The 14,100-nt window shown below is 37.7% G+C and overlaps 1 protein-coding gene across 10 annotated transcripts in view; it reads right to left on the bottom strand.

Moving 5' to 3' along the window:
• The window catches only part of PSD3 (pleckstrin and Sec7 domain containing 3), a 746,112-nt gene that overhangs the window by 521,986 nt on the left and 210,026 nt on the right, over positions 1–14,100 (bottom strand). The window lies entirely within an intron of this gene.

A 14,100-nucleotide genomic window follows, 5' to 3' on the forward strand; every position in this document is an offset into this window, starting at 1 on the left:
GCTCTGATTCATATCTGAGAAAGATAACATGAGGAGGAGCAACACATTCTGAACAATATTTCTGTTGGTCCAGGAAACATCATAAGAGAGCAGCCTGGGTGCTTTGGATGAACAGCAGATCGCTGAACTCTCAGGCACACTGGATCAGATTCCTGGAAGAGGAGCAGGAGAACCTGAATTTTCACCTAACTCCTCCAGCTGATTGTTAGACATGCTCAAGTTTGAGAGCTATTATTCTAGAGCTCCCATGGATTATACAACTGAGCCCTCAAGAAACAGTAGGGCAGCTGACAAAAAGGAACAAAGCCTGTTCCTCTCAGGCCACCTCCACTATGCCTACAGCAAAAACTACAACCACAAAATACCTAGGAAAATGTACTCTTAGCATTTCTGGTTTATTGGGAGTATTTTACAAGTGGTGTTAAAGTTGTTGGTTGCTATTATCGATGGCTTTAAATTAGTTCAGTGAGTAAAAACAATGCTATTAACCGTGAAGTTGTTTTTGGACCCAAGCATTGCAAGAAGTACAGTAGGAAGCAAGTCATTCCTATTTTTGTAGCAAGTCATTCTCACAAACACGGGGTAGGGTGTTTATCAACAGAGAATGCATGAGCTGAAGAATCTGAGTGAATGCAAATTACCTTTGTTCTTAAACACAGAACATTGGAGAATAAATGATTCACCCAGAGGCATCTTCACTTTTACAGTTTTAAAGGTATTTATGCATTCTCTACTCCCAACTCACCTACCCACATACCCCACAGTCTCTGATCACCAGCTTCTGAGGATTAAAGTCTTGTTCTATTTTTACATCTACAATTGGAATAAAAAGATCAAGTGATAAACTACAATTTTTAGGTTGAGTTCAAATAATACTTAGTATTAAGAGTTAATTTTAAGAATGCTTGTTTGGGCTTGCTAGAAACCTAGAAACTGACTTGTTTCTGTGGAAAAATAAAAGAAAAGTTCCAAATAATGATAAATAAATTTTGGGGATTCACATACGAAAGTTAGAGATTGCCTATACATTTTATTCACACATGATAAAATCTGGCTGAGGTTGGTAGCGCACATAAATTTCTGAACAAAAACTACTGAAATGAGTGATTAGAGATCCCTAATTTTGCTTAGGAAAGCTGAGAACAAATCATCTTTTGTACAAGAGCACCTCAGTTAAAAAATGTAAGGAGATGGTGGTATTATTAACACTTCCCTTATCTGGAACATAATAATCCAACAAACACATATTCAGACAAAAGAAAATAGATTTTCAGGGTGATCAAAGTATACATGTTCAAAAGCCCATGCAATTACATATCTATAGGTTAATCAGAAGAACTGGAACTTCAGTGCTCTTATATATGACCGATGGGGGAAATGTTATTTTCTAAGTCAGTAACAGTCCCAATGGTTTATTAGTGAGAAGGGTTAAAGGCAAGCAGACAATATTAAAAATCAAGAACGACAACCCCAAGTCTGACAGTAAAGACAAATGATAAAAGATAACATAAACAAAGGTAAAAGACAAGCATAGGGGCAGCTGGGTGGCTCAGCTGGTTAAGCATCCAACTCTTGACTTTGGCTCAGGTCATGATCTCAGTCTGGAGATCAAGCCCCATGTCAAGCTCCACACGTGGAACCTGCTTGGGACTCTTTGTCTCTCTCTGTCTCTCTCTCTCTCTCTTCACCTCTCTCTTTCTCTCTCTCTCAAAATAAATATTTTTAAAAAAGACAAGCAGGGGCACCTGGTGCCTCTGTCAGTTAAGCACTGGACTTCAGCTCAGGTCAGTGAGTTCAAGCCCCACATTGGTCTCTGTGCTAACAGCTTCAGGCCTAGAGCCTGCTTCAGCTTCTGTGTCTCCCTCTCTCATCACCCCTCCCCCACTCAAACTCTGTCTCTCCCCCTCTCAAAAATAAATAAACATTAAAAAAATGATGTTTTTAAAAAAATAAAAGAGAGACAAGCATAGACTGGGAGTGAATATTTGCAATATATATTTAAATATCCAAGATATAACAAATTCCAACAGATCCATAAGAAAAAGATACACCCAACAGAAAAAGAGGCAGAAGATAAAAACAATCTGAGAAATGTAAATACAAATGACCAATATACATGAAATGATGTTCAAACTTGCTAATAATCAGTGAAACACAAATTAAAACAAAAGTTGCCGAGTTTTACCCATAATATTGGCAATTAAATTTTATGAAAATAATATAATTTCTTCATATGAAAGTAACAAACAACAGTCTTGACTTCATAGGGTTCTTGCAAGGATAAAGGAAGATAATATATGTGAACACCTTAGAACACGGGCCCAGGACATTATGAATGTACAATAGATGTTAGTTGCTGCTGTCATCATAATTATTATATTTGTATTTCTATATTATTTGCTTTATATCTCTCTTACTTATTCAACTGTAAGTCCTTGGAGTAAAGGAATTAAGCATGCAATTTTAATAATCTATTTTGTATTCAATAATATATTATTAATATATTTTCATTTCAGTAATACATATATCTTACTTTCTTGATTATGTAACAGTCTACTATACAAGTATATTACAGTTATTTAATTTATCAATCTCTTGCTATTGTAAATAATGCTGTAGTGATTAACTTTCTATATATTTCACATTCTTTATATCCTCTTCTGGTTATTAGTTTAGGAAAATCTCCTACAAGTAGAATTTTGGGGTCCAATGAAATGCACACTTAAGACTCTTGATATGTACTGCAAAGCAGTCCCCCGGAGAGTTTGTACTAGCAGTGGACAGGAACTGTATTTTCAATCATGTCTGAAACCCTACCAAATCACAGTGCTTAGCACATTTTAGGCACCTCATAAACTGCATGAATGGAAGGAGAAGCAGAAGGTAGTTGACCTAAAAGGACACTGGTGGGAAAATGGTATCACTTGAGGAAAGGGAGGCTACTGAGGAAATAAAGAACATGTTCCGAAAATAACAGCTAGCCCAGTTAAAGTGACTGTAGGGCACACAGGGAAGATAGGAAAAGTTAAATAGATCAGTCCTCAAACTACACTAGGCATACCAAGCACTTGGAGATCTAGTCAAAATTCTAGTTCTGACTCAAGAGATCTGGGTTAGGGCCTGAGATTCTGCATTTCTAATGAGCTCCCAGGTGATGTTGATGGACTGCCCTTCAAATAGTATGGAAGCAGATGATTATACCAAAGGAGCAGATTAACACTAGAGAGTCTGGACTTTGGTATTCACTTATTTGGTAGTCAATTTGAAGGAGCAGAGGTATATTAGAAGTTTCTGAGCAGTAGAGACCTAACCACTAGAGAAAAATCAGCTAAGAAAAAATCCTTATGCCACATTACCAACCAAGTCTTTCTTAGAGGACGGTTTATTTTATTTTGTTTGCCACTAATATTTTCTCAGTTTTGATTAATACTGAAGCAAACTTGAGGCTAATTTGGCAAAATATCAGTATTTCACATATATACTCTCTAGTCTAAATATTACTATTAATAATAAAAGAGACAATTAGGTTTAAAAAAAAAAACAGAAGGATTAAAGTTTTGCTCTTCCTCACTTCTCTATCCCCTATCTTCTCTGGCCCACTCAGCTGGGGCCATATTCCTAAGCTTCTGGTCACTGTTTTTTATCACTGTCCCTCCCTGGTCACTGCTTTATCACTGTGTCTAACTGAACCAGGGATCCAATCAGAAGTCCTGTTTATAAAAGTGACACTAGAGTAACCAAGTGTTAAGTCTCCCCTGCCATATGTCCCCCCCCCCTTGACTATAACTACTACTCTCAATTCAGTAAGAGATGAGTGCCAATTCTGGAAGTATGTTATCAATCACCTCAACATGCCTAGACTTCAGAATAAATAATCCCTCAGGAAAGAAGGTGACTGCACACAACTCAACAAATTAATTAATCTAACCCAGGGCAACCAGTCAAAGGAAGACTAGCCCAGACAGAGTCCAATTCTCCAAGAGCTAATTCCATGTCATCCCTTCTATCCCTGTCCTCTCCATTCATCATAAGCTCTAGATAGCAAAGAGAGATAGAAGCCAGCATTTGAATTTATTTCCACTATTCCACTATGACCTGGAAAAGGAGGGACATAGAGAAGGGACATGAATAAGGTAGGCTGAGCTCAACACCTGATCTCAGTATTTTGTGGACATCTCATCCCCCATGGTAATATGTTAGAACACAGCCATTTCCAAGGCTCTTAGGAGGCTCTTAAGCAGGAAATCACTGCTTGCCAAACCTTATGAGATCACCAAGTTAATAATGAATGAACTTACATGTGGGATGAAGTGTGGGTGCAAGTAGCCTGACAAGAAACCGGGTGACTTATGCTGTAGTAAATGAATCTTAGGTCAGGATCCTTTAGACATTTGCCATGGCATGCTCATATATTTTTGGAGTGTAAAGAGATAACCCATTTGGAAGATAGTTTGGCTATTTCTGTCAAAATTTGAAATGTACACAACCTTTTAGCAACTCTACTTGCTGGAATTTAGTCTACAAAAAACCAACATGCCAAAGAGGAAGTAAAATGGTATTTGTTTCAGCAAAACATAAGAAATTATTTAAATATCTATCAACAAGGGTCTAATTAACTATTCCAGGATATAATGAAATACAATAGAGATTTAAGAAAAGAATAAGGAAGACTTTATATGCTACTCTAAAGCTATCTCCAAGATACATTATTAAGTAAAAACAGTAAAGTAGAAAACTATATAGAACATATGCAACCATTTGTGGAAGGGAAGGGGTGCGTGGGTATGTAAGCAAGTGTGCGTGTGTGTGCGCGCGCGCAAGCACACGCACACGCACACACACACACACATTGGTAAAAGACTGCCAGGGGACCTGGGTTTTTTGAGGTTAGAGAAAGACTTTCTTTGTATAGTTCCTACCCTTTATTAATTAGTTTGTAATCATATATCATGTATTATTATTTCCAATCTGGGGTATTGTGTGTTTTTTGGCTGTTTTTTTTTTTTAAGGTTCCCCAATGTATAGACTCCTTCTGAGCATGCAAGGAGTCACAGAAAACATTTACATGTTTTTCTGTGAAAGAAAATTGCAGGTCAATCTTACAAAACTAAATGTGAACATCCTAAACAAGAAATTAGCAAAGTGAATTCAATTATATATATAAAAAAAAAATCATCCATCACAACCAACTTGGCTTTATCCCAAGAACGCAAAGCTAATGTAATTTACCATACAGACAAATTAAAGAAGAAAAAAACCTATCTGATTACCAGACTATAAGCAGAAAAATATTTGATAAAATTCAACATCAACTTATTATTTTAAAAAACAACCCTTGGCAAACTGGGTATAGAAAAGAAGTTCTGTAAACTAGTAAAGGCATTACAAAACAATCCAGAGTAAACATCATAATGAATGGTGAAATTCTGTTCCCACATGTCCTATAAGCAAACAATACAAAGGTATTTAGTGGTGGGTTTTAAACCCTTTTTGGAAGATAACCCTTTTAAAATATCCTACCTAAGCTTTCAGCATATTTCATAACATCTTACTTCATAACTTCCAAAGCCAGACGTTCTATGATCCCTACTAAAGAATCCCTGAAGTAAAGACTTTAAAAAAACATGTAAAAACAGGAATGCATTCTTTCTTTTTTTTTTTAAGTTTATTTATTCTGAGAGAAAGAGAGAGAGCATGTGTACACACGAGAAGGAGAGATGTAGAGAGGAAAGACAGAATCCCAAGCAGGCTCTGTGCTGTCAGCATGGAACTCAACGCAGGGCTGGAACACATGACCACGGGATCAAGACCTGAGCCGGTATCAAGAGTCAGGCACTTAACCAACTGAGACACCCACACACCTCAGGTATCCCTTCTTATTTTTTTTAAAAATGTTTTTTTTTTTTTTAATGTTTATTTACTTGAGAGAGAGAGAGTGTGTGTGTGTGTGTGTGTGTGTGAGCAGGGCAGGGGGAGGAGCAGAGATAGAGTGAGACACAGAATCCGAAACAGGCTCCAGGCTCTGAGCTGTCAGCACAGAGCCCAACGTGGGGCTCAAACTCACTCACCGCGAGATCACAACCTGAGCCGAAGTCGGACACCCAACTGACTGAGCCACCCAGGCGCCCCACTCCAGGTATCCCTTCTATATCACTACCAGATTTATAGTACTGAAACAAGACTCTATACACTCAAATGTTCAAAAAACTTGAATGTGTCTCAGCCTACAAAATAAAGTCCACGTTCTGCAGCCCCGCACAATCTGGCTCCAATCTTCAATTCCAACTTTAGGCCTCACTGATCCACTACATTAACCAACATTATTCATCTACTCATTATTTAATGTTTCATGACTCTCCAAGCTCATATCCAACCAGGAGAGAAACAGGAGTCAAGACATCATTTTTATTACTGATAAAGCAGACTGGAGAAAATGGCTGTAGATCTATGACAAGGATTAGCCAGATTTCTCTAGTCAGTCCCTGGTACAGCTAGAAAACTCCAAGCCATCCCAGCAGAGCCAATTCTCTTAAAGCAGAAAAAGCCAAGGGCAGGCTGACTCTGCACAGAGAGGCCTAGCAGGCACTGAATTGAGGATCTACATTCTCCCCAATTTACCAATCAATAAGCCACTCCTCTTTCCATGGCAGTCCCTCTGACTAGAAACATGAGGCCAGGTAAAGCAGACTCCCTCAGTAATACTCAACCTTTTTTTTTTAGACACAGTGCAAGTCCCACACCTGACCTTAAAACCATCCCACCTATCATTTATGATGTCATTCTTTCCTTGGAATTCCTATGGCACCTAACATCTGAGCTACTCTTTTGATTTACAATAATAACTGCTCTACTGATGCATAGTCTATAAAGATAAAATAAACAGTAAGTCTCCTGATCCTAGGACTCTTATCTTATCTCCCCGAATTTGCATCACTTAAATGAATTCCCTACAAAAACAATACTCAACTATTAATGTCAGAATGTGGAGTGTAGTCTTTGATAGTTAAGAAGGAATGCTGAATAAGGGGGAAATATGATCAAGAGGCATTCTCTGAATATTAACAGTCAATGACATGCCTAGTTAACATACAAAATACAAAGAAGAACCAAAAGGCAAGAGAGAACCAATAGAGAAGAGAGAAAACTACAGTTATTTAGAGATGCTTTGGAATAGGGGTTCTTTGAATGTCAGAGTAATAAAGCAGAAATCCTAAAATAATAGAAAGCCGTCTAAGAACTAAATAAAACTAAATAAAACAATTCATGAAAACAAATTAGGAAATGCATGAATATACTAAGGGTCACTATAGATCACTAGCTGATACTAAACTGCTGTTTCTGTGATACTGTAACACAACAGAGTTGTCAAAAATCAGAAGTAGTAACTAAGTCATTTTTTAAAATTTTTTCAAATGTTTATTTTTGAAAGAGAAAGTGCAAGCAGAGGAGGGACAATGGGGACAGAGGATCCAAAGCAGGCTCTGCACTGACAGTATAAAGTCCAATGTGCAGCTCAAACTCACGAACCATGAGATCATGACCTGAGCTGAAGTCGGATCCCTAAGTCATTTTTGTATTCTTTTTATGTACCACCAAGAGATCCCAATTAGATCCTTATTAAAGTTCCAAGCCTAATTGAAAAAAAAAAAGAAGAAGAAGAAGAAGATGATTTAAGAAGCTGAAAAATGAGACTCCTGGAAAGAGCAAAAAAGCTTAGGACAAATATAAAGAAAATTCTGAGGAGTAATCATACTCTCAGCTCCACTGAAAAATGAAATTCGGCAACAGAAAAATTTTAGCTAAATATGAAGGAGAAACTCTCTAAGCATAAGCATTGGTAATGAAGCGGTAGTTGAAACAATACTATATTTTTTAATTAGTCATCTCAATACTTAGTAGTCCACACAGTTGTCAATACAATGGGACAGTAATACAGAACATAGTAACACCCAACATGTTACAATTTAAGGTACGTAAAGGCAACAGAAGGCAAAAGACAAGAGACATAAAAAAAATAAATATACACAGAAGCTATTTGTAGATATAAATATTCTTCTAGAGAGGTCTTTAAAATTGTCATTGAAGTATTTTATTTGTCCTGGGTCAAATAGCAGATAAATAAGGTATCTGACAAAAATATTTCTAAGTCCCGGTCAACAATGTATGTGCTTCCTCCACTGCCCAGAGCTCACTCCTTCAAGCCCATAACAGATATCACTCGCTTTCCTGATAAAACTATTGCAAATCTACAACACTGGCTTTCATTCTGCAAAAATTTTGTGATAGTCTCAAAATAAAGACAGGTCATCTATGATTCTTAAAGCCTTGTTGTGCCTATTAGGAACTTCCCTTAAAAACTTTCCCCAACATTAAAAAACTTAGATGTTTCTGCTTTGCTTTAAAGTTGGCAATATGTGAAAATACAGCCACAAAGCAAAAGGGATTACTTTGTGGAAAAGAAGGATAATATGGTTTTGGAAAAAATGGCAAACCATACTGCTGATACATCTCCAGCAAGACATCTTTTTTAACTGGGTAAAAAGATCATTCTTAGATGGGACATGGAGTAATTTCGGTTTGACTATCAAGTTTATGCTGGAATCTTCCACAGCACACTTAAATCTGAATACCTCCAGGGACATCTGGGTGGCTCAGTTGGTTGAGCGTCCGACTTTAGCTCAGGTCATGATCTCGCAGTTTGTGAGTTCAAGCCCCGTGTCGGGCTCTGCGCTTACAGCTCGGAGCCTGGAGCCTGCTTCAGATTCTGTGCCTCCTTCTCTCTCTGCCCATCCCCCGCTTGTGCTCTGTCTCAGTCTCTCAAAAATAAATAAATGTAAAAAAATTAAAATTAAAAAAAAAATCTGAATACCTCCAACTGCTGAAGGACTAGCCTAGACAGCTCTTACTCAGGTTTAAAAAAAAATGACATTTTGTTTATTAAAGAAAAAAAAGTATGTATGATTAAAAACTATGAGCCAGGAGTGCCTGGCTAAAGAACTTCATATACTGTATCACTTTAATCCTTATAAGCACTTGAGATCTAGGTTCTATTTTCAATCCTACTCCAAGAAGGCAAAGAAAGGTTAAAGGTCACATCAGGCTACCAGGAAGCCAAGATTTGCCACTATCTTGGGAAGAGTTCTGCTTAGACTATATATATTCCCATACATTACCACCCACAAAGAATTGACCCTCTTAATTTCTGCTTCTAAAACTAAAAAATTCCTTTAAAACATTTCTCATGCACAAACCAGTTTCGGTAAGGTTTATGGGTGCTATGGATTCTCAGATTACGAAACTTTTTCCTTTTCTTTTCCCCAAGAGGTTTTTTTTTCTTATTTTATACATACCCAACTAGCAACAACTAAAATGCAAAGCATTAATAAAACAAATTTAATTTTCCTTTTTCAAAATTACTCACAAGGGTAAGTAGAGACCATTAAAACATTTAAAAACTAGAACCAATGATTAGTTCTTTACATTTATCTTGCCTGAGGAATTTCTACTACACAGCACTGCTGGGAGTAAATAAGAAATGGGGAGTGGGGGAAATGGTCAGTAGCAATATTTCAGGTATAAATAATTTAATAGCACTACAAATTTAATAAAATGGCAGTATTTTAAGGCCTTGCTTACAGCTAAAATATGGAGCCCACATTACTGCAACATGAAACAAACATGTCACTGAAAGAGTAGGAGCTATTCAACCTGGCCCCATCAGATGGCTCCATTTCTCCTAGGTGTTCCATATTTATACTATTTGCTTGCTACCTCTGTGAATGTTGGTCCTGCTCTCAGTAATTTAGCTCCAATACATAGGCCTTCTTCATGTCAGAAGAAAGAAGAGTTATGAAAAATAAGGAATTTACACATTTCAGTACTTTCTGCAAAAAATATAATACCTCATTGAGAAGACAGCACATATATGTGCATAGTTTCCACCTGTATTTGCCTATATTTACAGGCAAAATTTTCTAATTCTAATCAGCATCTCTTGTTACACTTCACAAAAATAATATTTTACTTTTTTTTTTTTTTAATTTTTTTTTTCAACATTTATTTATTTTTGGGACAGAGAGAGACAGAGCATGAACGGGGGAGGGGCAGAGAGAGAGGGAGACACAGAATCGGAAACAGGCTCCAGGCTCTGAGCCATCAGCCCAGAGCCCGACGCGGGGCTCGAACTCACGGACCGCGAGATCGTGACCTGGCTGAAGTCGGACGCTTGACCGACTGCGCCACCCAGGCGCCCCAATATTTTACTTTTTAAAACCCTGGAGCACTTACTTTTTTATTTCAAGGATTCAGCTGCCTCAGAACCAATTCATAGCACAAGCAATGATTTCCTCCTTACAGCGCTTATGTGTGAGCAACCAACTACTCTTAACTTCTCTCTTGCAAGGTCTTCTTTCATTTCCAAAGCTGCTAGAGTACAGAGTGGCTCTGAACTGGCTAAGGCACAAAAGACTCCTGTGTCTACAACTATTCTCAATTCACTCAACTCACTGGTCTCCATTTTACATCTAAGCCACCCCTTTTTCATATTTTGAAACTCAAAGAAAACATAACATTATCAAGAAAGTGACACATATTTCTTCACTATAGACTATTATTATAATTAATGTTGCTTTTAGGGCAGAACTTTTTGCTTTTACAGCCTAAAAATGTTTTTTTTTAATCTCTTCCCTAAAATGTTTAAAACAGACCACTAAAAAACAATTTGCATGACCAACTTATTTTTCATTGAAGTTCAATTCATAAAAAGGTTCATTCATGTTAAGAAGCTATTTATAAATGCGCTTAACTCATTGCTTAGAATTACTAACAACTAAGCATTATACTTCAGTGAAAGCTTAAGGGTTTAAAATTATATTTCTCCCATCTCACTTCCAACTCCCCCAATTCTGCCATCCTGAATATCAACATTATTTTAAACTTTGCTATTTTCTATTACAGTAGCTTCATTCATTGATAATTCAGAAATAATGCCTTTCTGAACACTCTGGCATCTGACTTTTCAACTCAGTTATACCAGTCAGGTTTTGGCTACATACAGATGTACATGAACACATCCTGCCAAGCCCAAGGGGTTTCTCTAAATGAAATCAGGGGGAGAGCTACCTACAAAGAGGAGGCTATGCTCTTCAGGAATCAGCATCCCTATTGGGCCATTCAGAAAAGGACCACAGGCTTTACTGGCAAGGCTTTGTTCTCTCTCATCTCATCACCCTTCTCCTTGGCAAGCACCATGTCCCCTAGTGAAAATGCACTGAAGTTGCCAGAATGACAATTTATTACTCGAGTAGGGCACAAAGTTTAAACTATGCTTAAAAAATTACAGCCTAGAATTATTAAAGAAGCCACATCCTACAAATAGACTTGAAGCTGCAAAATGAAGTAGGAGGTCTTACAGAAAAAATTGTGCAACCCAACAATGCAATAGTCAAGCTGGCAGGATTCTTGAGATAGATGGCAAGTTAAAACATGTGAAGCCAACAGGCTTACTCCTCATTTTGAAACATCTACTGGATAAGCCTCAAGCTTAATACAGTACTTTACTTTATTGTTTAAAGCAACATGTAAACAAAATAAACAGAAGCGTAATGGCAGAGTAAAAGCCATGCGTGGGTTAAACTCCTGGTAATACAACACTTGGTGTTTTCCGTGCCCATGTCTTCCAGAGAGTTTAAGGTACATTAGTAGCATGATCTCATCGATCTTTTCAACACCTTAGGAGAGGAGTAAGCAGCAAGTATTCTAATCTCCCTTTTTAAAATGGGAAAAAAAAATGTGATGTATAACTTCCCAGGATTACACTGACACACAGTCCTACAGTCAGGGAAACAGTTGACCTGACTCTCAGTAAATGGTAGAATACACTGGGCTATTTTAAAGGAAATGATTCTCATTGAGATAAGATGCATTTCTTAATTAGGCAGCTGTATGCTGTTAACCTTAAAAATAAAACACCAAAAATGGGTTAATTTGGGTATAGCAGAAAACTGCAATTCAGGACACACCAACTGCCATAGCTAAGTCTGGAGAATAAAGGAAAGGAACGCTCTTTCATAGAGAAAAGGAGGGAGTTGGAGGGGCTGTTATAAACAAAAGTCCATTAGAGTAAACTGGGAGTTCAAAGTGTAGTTGCTTTTCATTGGCTGAGTTGTGACAGTGGTTCATAGGCTGGGCTGTTGCAGAGCAAGAAAACCTTTCTTTCTCCATAATAAAGCAGTATGGACTTGCAAGGTACCTTTTTTCTGTCGGCTGGTTCTGTAATTGACAAGTGGTAGGGTGTGAACTCTCTACCTCTGACTTCCCAACACCATTTTTGTTAGGTTTCCCTTTATTAATTTGCACAATTCTATAAACATTGCAAATGGGGTTCCCATTCCACTTCTCACAAGGTTTTTACAATCCATACTACATTGTCAGACAAAGGTAGTTTTTAAAAATGCATACTTCCCCAGACTTTACAGCTTTCAATTATACCCTACAACTGTGCTTCTTAAACAGGAGTATCTTCAAATCCTCAGGGTGACTCAGCAGTGTGCCAAGGGTTCACAGAGTCTCCAGACCAATGGATACATTTTCTTGGAGTTCAGATTGAATAGACGGTCATTCAAAACCTGATTTTTATACTAAAATAAATATATTTTTTTAATGTAATGCAAAATGGGCATGAAATTTTTAAATGAGTCATAAAAGAAATTATGTCCTTGCAGCATACTGCTTTAGGGTATGCACTCAAGCAAGGTTGGGAGAGGGGTAGAAGGAATGTTACTTTTATTTAAGGGAGATGTTGGAGAAGCTCTGATAAACAGAACTAAGGGATTTAAGAGAGAAATTTATTCCAATCTTCTTGCCTGGCTCCAACTATTCCAGACAAATGGGAATACATCTTTCCATAAAGTCTTTTACTTGGCTTTCTTTTCACATAGGCTCTAAGACCTATCAGAGTGGCATTCTACTTCAAATCTTCTAGAAAAGTATCTTAAGATTACCAGCAGTAGAATGCTATATCCACATTAACCCTAAACAACACTTAGAGTTACTTATTTGTTCACTTAATTATCTTCAGAATGCCTCACACATACCAGGTTCACCTTGCTGAAGTCTTTTAACTATGAGCTGGTCCATAAGATGCCTGGACTCCTCTGGCTCTTAGAACAGTATTCTCTTTAGTATTTCAACAAGAAAGTTAAAAAATAAATAAAACGCTTATGACCATGCAAGTGTTTTTACACTTGATAAAAACATTCACAAACTGCCAAACGACTCGTATGATCAAGTTAGTAACCAAAGGTAAAAGGTACGTAAAAGTAACATAAAGGTTAAAAGGAAAATCAACTAACTGGGCAAAAACAGGCGGCTCTCAAAACTTGCTTCCAAATGCATAGAATTAGGGTTAGGTATTGAGGGCCCATTCATATATTCCCAGATGCTATGAGGGTATTTGCTTCCAAAATCCAAGACGTTCAACAAGAGCCTAGTGAAAGATCTAAATCTAAACCAACATTAAACTGGTAACTCCTCTGAGGAACTAACTGAGCAACTATTCCCATGGAAAACAAGACATTCATTTCAGCTCCTTAGAACAACTCTAGATTTACCAAAGAACCAGGGTGCAGAAATGCATATCCATGTTCCCACAGTTACTGAAATGGCCAGAGAAGGAAGACCTTCTTTGTTCTCAATTGTTTTGGGGTCCTGAGCCCCTTGGAGAAGGTGGTAAACACAAGGTAACCTTTCCTGATGGGAAACAAAATATTTATGCACACTCACACAAAACACTGTTCACTGCCTCAGGGCAGCCACTGCCCTCAGTTAAAATCATCTTATATTCCACCAATAACTGAGATTTCCCAACTCAGAAAAACTGCTTCCAAGTCCAATTCCGACTAATTAGGGTACTCAGACATTGAAGAAGAATTCACAAGCAGACCATAAAGTATATTGAAATTTATTTTTAAAAACAGAACTTGTGGGGCGCCTGGGTGGCGCAGTCGGTTGAGCGTCCGACTTCAGCCAGGTCACGATCTCGCGGTCCGTGAGTTCGAGCCCCGCGTCAGGCTCTGGGCTGATGGCTCGGAGCCTGGAGCC

Source organism: Herpailurus yagouaroundi, unplaced genomic scaffold (genome assembly GCF_014898765.1).
Source record: "Herpailurus yagouaroundi ecotype Mexico unplaced genomic scaffold, PumYag 28, whole genome shotgun sequence".
Lineage (NCBI taxonomy): Eukaryota > Metazoa > Chordata > Mammalia > Carnivora > Felidae > Herpailurus > Herpailurus yagouaroundi.